The 7818-nt window shown below is 42.1% G+C and overlaps 1 pseudogene; it reads left to right on the top strand.

The window, feature by feature from the left end:
* The first annotated feature begins 1499 nt into the window (after positions 1-1499).
* Positions 1500-5664, top strand: LOC117649916 (annotated as a pseudogene).
* The last annotated feature ends 2154 nt before the right edge of the window (positions 5665-7818 follow it).

Below are 7818 nucleotides of genomic sequence, written 5' to 3'. Positions count from 1 at the left end.
AGGGCTTTTGTTGGGCGTTTATTCTCCCTAACCGTTGCTGCGATTTGGCTTCCATGTATATCATTTTGAAGGAAAAGGTCCATACTTTACTCTCCTGTAATAACGTTTGCCCCCAAGAGCATATTCAAGCTCAAAGACCAAAAAGAAAAAAAGCCCCGGGAAAATTACCCCACTCTCCCTTACACCGAAAACAGGCAAATCTTTTATTTTGAGTTCTAGGAAGTTTCTTTTGAGGCCCCCCAGGTATGAATCACCATCAAAGTACCTTTGGGGGCCTTGAAGCGTGACCCCTTTACAATGTAACCACGGGGCCCTAAATTGCCTTAACTTTTTTCCAGTGATGGTAAGGGACTTATTCTTTGCGTACCAGGCTTTTTGGGTGATTCGTAACAGCCCCCTAAAAAAAAAGTTTTTAAAGTAGTAAAACCCCTTAAAATGCTTGAATTATTTTCGAAACATCTGCTGCCTTATTCCAACACTTTTCCCAAAGCAAAAAATGTTTTTTAAAAAGCGAGTTATTCTAATCTACCCTTTCCAAAATTTAAAAAAAAGTGGGGTGAGGGTTGACATAAATGCTGGGGTCGGTCAACGGCAGCTTGTAATGTAGATTATAAGGCGTCTGCAGGACATCCGAAGAGCAACTGCTCGAGGAAAAACATTCCCGACGATTTTAATTTAATGTGTAGGATGTTATGAAACGCCCCATACGGGGGTGATTCGTAACTCAGCAGGGGTTTGGAAAGCGTCTTAGATTTCAAAGATTAGGGTTCCACATTGATCCAATGGAGATGTGTAGTCTTAGAAAAAGGGGCCAGACTGCTCACCTGGCACAATTTTGACACCGATATGCAGAGTATTGTTTTTTTTGTATAGAGAATTCCAAAATCTGTTACAAATCGCCCCACTCCCCCTTTAAATGGGTCAGAACGTGGCGCCGGGCACCATTTTACAAGCTTTGCGCTCGTCCCCATTTCTGAAGCGTACGAAAGCTCAAATAAGTGACCAAGACATGTCTTAAGGCTTATAGGGATGATCAGGTCTGAAATGCCACTCGATTTCCGGGGGGGGGGGGGGGGGGGGGGGGGGGGGGGGGGGAAAAAAACCCTTTCACGCGTACACAGAAAAAAAACCTGCGAAAAACCCCTTTTAAAAACGAAGAAAAATAAAGGGCATTGAAAAATTTTCGAAGAAATGCTTCGTATTGTAAAAGCAAAATCCTTCGTAACACAAGCATTTCTTCATAATACAAAGCAATTCTACAATGCCTTCTTTTCTTTGTAGTTATGTAGCAAATGCTTCGTTGGCTTTTTAGAGTGTATCGGCCCACTCAATTTAAAAAAGTTTTGTGTGGTATGATGGACAAAACGTTCAACATTTGGGTCTGAACTGGTCAAAAGTACACAGGCGAAGGTACAGTGAAAATGTCTTGCTTTGTTACAGGCTCAGAGGCGGTCCATTTTAGGTTGCTCAACAAATGGGGATTTACAGTGTGGCCCGGTATGTTGACTAGTGGTGGTTCCGCCGAAGGATGGAAGCTCAAACCTCAAGAGACCATGACGATCGCAGGGATGGAAACTGGTCCGGCCGTTTTTGGGGAAGAACGGTTGCAAGTTCAATGGCTCTGGTGAGGGGGGTTGTGCAACAGGAGACTGCAACGGACTAAAGTGAGTCTACCCCTCCTGCACTGAAAATCAAATAGTGATACATCTCACTCTCTGAAGGGTGAGACATAACGTATCACCAAAAAAGGGTGATACAAAAATGTATCCCCAAAAAAAAGGGCGTACACGCATGTATCATCGCCACCGGGGCATACTCCCTCGGATCAACCCTTTCTTGCGGTCGCTCCCCTGTACCTTTTTTTTGCTCAGACAAGTCGCAATGGGGTACTGACACACAAAATTTCTATGTAGTTTTTTTTTGCATAAGCTATGCGCGAAAATGTGCATTCGTTTTTAAAATGTAGGAATTTGCGCAACTACGCACGAAAATGTGCCCCCTGCAAGAAAAGTGAAGATATGTTCTATCATACTAACAAGAGTACAACAGAAAATGTACAATTAAAGTACAACAGGGATTGTAAAAGTACAACGAGAATTGTACAAAACCCCAACGAGCCCTGGACTGCCAGCGCTCCCCAATGCCGGTTCCATTGTACTTTGAAAAACAATTGTTGCACTTGAAAAGGACACTAACTTTTCCCGATAAAAAAAAATTTCCTGAAAATTTTTTTACTTTTGTTGTGGTTATTTCCTGCAGTGGCTTTTTGCGCTTAAAAGTCCTGCATGTCTTGACCACTGCCCCTCTAAACACTGTGAAAGGCATGCAGTTTCGTGCATGGCCATGCACAAAAAAATACATATTAAATTTGTGTTGACACAAAAACCCGTATGTCCAAAATTTGACGTGTCTGCAAAATTTTGATTCCCTTCGGTCCGACGGGACCAAAAATGCATCTTTTTCTCAGCATGGCGTGGCAGAGGGCGCAATGCGCACCGCAATGACTGAAACCTATATTATTTTTCCAAGAATCAAGAGAGTCTACCATGTTAACCTGATCATCTTATTATTTTCTTCAGCTGTCGCGGAGGCGGCGTCCCCCCAGTGCCCTTGGCGGAGTTCACACTGGGAGGGTATGGTGGCAACGACTTTTAAAGACGTGAGCTTGGTGGGGCGGGTTTAACATCCCCTTTTAAGATACGTCCCAAAGATGGAAGCGGGTTTTTGCAGGGTGACAAGTTGCAAATCTAATGGTTTAACGCTGTGTGTCCAAACGAGTTAAAGGTAAGCAAAAGGACGTGGGAAATTTGATGGAAAGAATGGTTAACCAGAATACTCGACTGAAAGAATCTTCATTGAAAGGCTCTTTACCCATTTCGTTCGAGGCTCAGTAGCTCACTAAAGAAGAGTCTTCGCACACGCAAACTTAAAGCGCAGAACATTATTGTTAACAATCCTCACAAGAAGAAGAATCGAAAATTATTAAAAAGAAAGGTCCGTTAAAAAAAAATTTTTTGCACAAATTCCTCACAGGACGGAAAATACTGGCACATCAAATCTCGAAAATCCTCCCTAAAGGTATTATACGAGTTATCGTGCAGATAATAAGGGAGCGGGGGGCACATAGTGACACGGGGCTAGTAGTGACAGTTCGTGTTTTGTACTGTTCCCGCGTGACTTCTGCACTCATAATTTTTTATAAGCTTCATTTCAAGTCCAGAACGATGTTTTGAGAAGGCGATGACGGAGGGAAGAGAGGATGCAGCGGTATTTAATGTCAAAATTCGCCCCCTTCGAAAACGAGGCAAAACCTAAAGTTGTCTACTACATTTGAAGTCCTGTAACATGTCTTCAATGGCATTTGAAAGCGCAGCATAATTTTTCCAGTTGCTTGACATGTTAATACGTCATATCGACGAAAAATTTAATGTGTCAGTCCACCTGGATGAAGGAGGTTACATTTCATATTTTACATGGTCTCATGGGGCAAATAGTGACAAGTTTTAGTTTTACTTGTCATACCTCAATGTGATAGTAGCAGTCAAGTTGTTATTTTATGTTTTCATTTTTATATTTGTAAAAAAAACAATTCCAGCTTTAAAACTGTTAAACTTCTCTGGCTATTGCAATTTCGAAACCCTTAAACATCTGTAGCCTCTTTGATACTAAAATATTGATGTTTTCCCGCTAAATTTAGATGTGGCGTGAGAATACACTATAACCATTTTAGAAAACACTTAAAAGTATTTTTTTAAATATTTCGTGATGTTCAGAAGGGTTTTATCATAAGAAATGGCTAGTGTCACTATGTGCCCCAGGGTGGGGCAAATAGTGACAGTTGCAAGGTTCACTGTTGCAGCTTCTGGAAAAGTTTTGTGTGACTCAGGCAACTGGAATGGTACCTTTTCATACTAAAGTAATACCATACTTCAGTTTGAAACAAATTTTATGAGCAAATATCCATTATGACGCCTGCAGGAGCGAAAAGAAATTATCTGTCACTATGTGCCCCCCGCTCCCTTACTTGATGCAGAGAATCCCCGCAAGACAGAAAACAATGCTCAGAGATTTACTGCGCCAAATAGAGTATCGTTGAAAATTAAGGGGACACGTTTTCAAAGTGGCCTCAAAACTCTAGTTTCCGAGCTAGGATTCCAAAACTTTGTCAGAAGATGCCCCCAAGAGTCCGCAATTCCTGCAGTGAGCCGCGCCTGAATGGAAGGCAATCATCGGGTTTTCCCGTCTTTTCATGTTTCTGCCGGTCAGATTTGATTTTGATAGTGTTTTAAGGGAATAATTTTACAATTGTTTAAACCAACGAAATTCTTATCTCGTAGCGGACAATGCGGTGGTTATGCGAAATCTAAAAAAAAGTGTTACACGGGTGAAACTAAAACATAGCTCTCTGTTTGGGGTGAAGCATAAGTTACGCTTGCAGACATTACGCTTGAAATGAAGCATACACCAGGAACTGCCCCATGCATTTACATAGAGGGAATCTCGGCGGATGAACCCGGATGAACCTGTTGCTCTTGTTTTCAAGCGTTAACTGATTACCCTTGCAAGCATGGTTTTACTACGCTTGAGTTTTACCAGTGCACTGTCCCCCCAACCCTTCTGGTCGTGGGTCAAGGTCTCCGCACACCTGATTTTCATACCCGATCAAGTACTTCTTCTGGTTGGGTTCCGGTCCGGATCGTGTGGGGGAACTCTATTGCAAGGAATTGCAGGACGACTAAACTTCAAGTTACCGATCAAAAGCGCCCTCTCCCTGTTGCTATTCTTCCGCGTATCTTCTCGGCAACGTGTTTGATAACCCTGCTATCGGACCGAACTCCCCCAAACGGCACAAGAGCTCCTGAGTCAGTGGATCATGCCGCGGCGCCTCTTGGGGGAAACCCCCGGGGACGCCGGCCGGGTCACTGAACTTTTTTTTGTTTTGCTTTGCACGGGGGCCCAGATAAAACCAGTCTCGCTCACGAGGTCATGTGGGGTTTTCGGCCCAAAGGGCCCGGGCATAGGGTCGACGGGGGACCCCCTGCCGCCCTTTGGGGCAAGGTCACGGGCAGTGGGAGTCCACAGGATTCACTGAACGTGCTACGTGCATTAACCGCATTAACTGACGTCAATAGAACAATATTCATATTCGGCGAACATGCACGGTAACAACGGTACCTGGTTTTCCCAGGAAGTCTATGTTAGAGACATAGGCGATTTCCAGGGAGTTCCGTTTTTACGGTATGGCAACAAATGAATTTCTTGTTTCGTTTTAAGGTTTGGAACGGGAACTCCGTCGTGGCATGCAAGAGTGCGTGCCTTGCATGGGGGGAGTCCCAATACTGCTGCACTGGCGCTCACAACAAGCCGGCGACCTGCCCACCATCCACTTTCAGTCGGATCTTCAAGGACACTTGCCCTGACGCCTACAGCTATGCATACGACGATCTGACAAGCACGTTCACGTGTTCAAGTGCAAACTACGACATTACTTTCTGCCCATAGAGAGCTCAGAGAACAGACAACGTTTCAGGGAAGATGAAAAGGAAAGTGGCGATTGTAAAACAGAAATTCAACCCCTTCACTACAAGTGAAATATTTACGAATTTCTTTATTATTATTACGGTTATTCTATAAATAAATGTAAACTGAAACAAATAAAATTTTTCGGGAAAGTTGTCGGTTACGAATATTTTATCCTATTATAACTGAGCTCGACGGAAATATGCCGGTTTAATTAATTATTTTGGGGAAAGGGAGCCTACTGTAAAGAAGGGCCCAAAAATTTGTCCAAAACAGTACGTTTTGTTTTTGTACAGTAAGTTGTTGCACAGTTGTAAGTTATTTGTACAGTAAGTTTGTAAGTACAGTAAGTTCTCAGCTTTCAGATATTGCGTAGAAGGTTTCAGATTGAGTGGTTTCAAGCTTAAAGTTACGTGTGTAGTTTCTCGATCATTTGGAAACACTAACTACGGATACGCGCGGTTTAGTTCGGACGCGTAGTGACAGAGCGATGCGACTTGACAGCGTTAGTGCACGTCGGAACTCGCTGTGCACGGATGGTCTTTGTGACATTGGAAGCTGCCACGCTTTTTGCGAACTTACAGGCGCATGACCTGGATTGCTTCTCAATACTATTATCAACTATTATTTGTCTAATACTGGGGGTACGCGCCGTTTAGTTTGGGCGCGTAGTAGGCGAGCGATGCGTCTGAACACATTCTTATAGGAGATGGCGAAGAATATGTGCAGAATAAGGCCCAATACAGTGTCTTCCGTAACGAAAGGGGCCCGGGAAATTTATGTCATTTTCGTGATTTTCTTACTGAAAACTGCAGGAAACAATGGGAAAATCAACTTTGAAATTTCGGTCACAAATTGGTAAATTTCGGGAAAAGTAAAGGTCTGGGATGAAATTGGGAGTTATTTTCGTGATCAGCACACCAAAAAATGCAGGAAACCATGTAAAACTTGACTTAAGAATTTTGGTCCGAAATTGGTAAATTTTGGGAAAAGTAAAGGTCTGGGATGAAATTGGGAGTCATTTTCGTGATCAGCACACCAAAAACTACAGGAAACTATGTAAAACTCAACTTAAAAATTTTGGTCCGAAATTGGTAAATTTTGGGAAAAGTAAAGGTCTGGGGTGAAATTGGAGGTCATTTTCGTGATCAGCACACCAAAAACCTATAGGAAACTGTGTAAAACTCGACTTAAAAATTTTGGTCCGAAATTGGTAAATTTTTGGAAAAGTAAAGGTCTGGGGTGAAAATAAAAGTCATTTTTGTGATCAGCAAACCAAATACTGCAGGCAGGAAACAATGACTCACTGAGGAAATTTTGGTCCAAAATCATGTAATTCTAGTTGAAAGTATGGGTCTGCAGTTGTTAACATGAACGCAATTTCTAAGTGTGTTTCCTGTTCATGGTGTCGTAACATGAACCCTGACAGTGTTACTCAGTCGAGTAACATTCAACAGTCAGCACACTGCAAATGCAAAGGCGATACTTAAGTACATTTTTTGGTGATACAGTTGAGTATCGCCCACAAACGGCATTACGGAAATGTATTGCCCTCAGAACGGCAATACACAGAAGTATCGCCAAAATTTGGCGATGCTTTTGGGTATTGCCAAAACCGCGGCATGGAACTAAGGACTTGTCCCCTTGATTTGTTCAACGTTAAATGCCAAATCGTGGCAATACTCCGAAGTATCACCAAATTTTGGCGATACTTTTGTGTATCGCCGTTTTGAAGGCAATACTTTTCCGCAAGGCCGTTTATTGGCGATACTCAATTGTATCGCCAAAAAAGGTTTTAAAAGTATTGCCTTTGGCTTTGCAGTGCATTGAATTGCTTAGTACGATTCACAAATGCTTCAATTACCATTCGATATCTCCTTGTTATTGAACGTATGAATACGCAATGTTATTTGTAATACCTAAAAAGCCTTTTATCTCCCTTTTATTTTAAACTAGTGGATGAAACTATATTGATTTATCTCAATTAATTAAAAAGAGACACATTTACAGGCAGGCTGATTGCTGATCCAATGAATCGTTTCATAGAATCCAATGTCGAGCTGCTAAACACAAGTTAAAGTTATTCATAATGATAGTCATGATGTGATATTTAATTTTTGAAACAGTATAGCATAAGTATTTACCTAACATTCTGAGTAAATTAAAAACTCAAACCACGACCGACACAAATGACCAGTTGTCGCAGACAATATATGATGAAGTTAAAAGAATCGTCTCATGAAATCATATGACCAAGTCACTGAATCGTCTCATTGAATCAGATGTCAATGTCAAACC

The sequence above is a fragment of the Thrips palmi genome, unplaced genomic scaffold, assembly GCF_012932325.1.
Source record: "Thrips palmi isolate BJ-2018 unplaced genomic scaffold, TpBJ-2018v1 HiC_scaffold_4, whole genome shotgun sequence".
NCBI classification, from domain to species: Eukaryota; Metazoa; Arthropoda; class Insecta; order Thysanoptera; family Thripidae; genus Thrips; species Thrips palmi.
The sequence above is the reverse complement of the archived record's forward strand: the minus strand, read 5'-3'. Positions and strand labels throughout refer to the sequence as shown.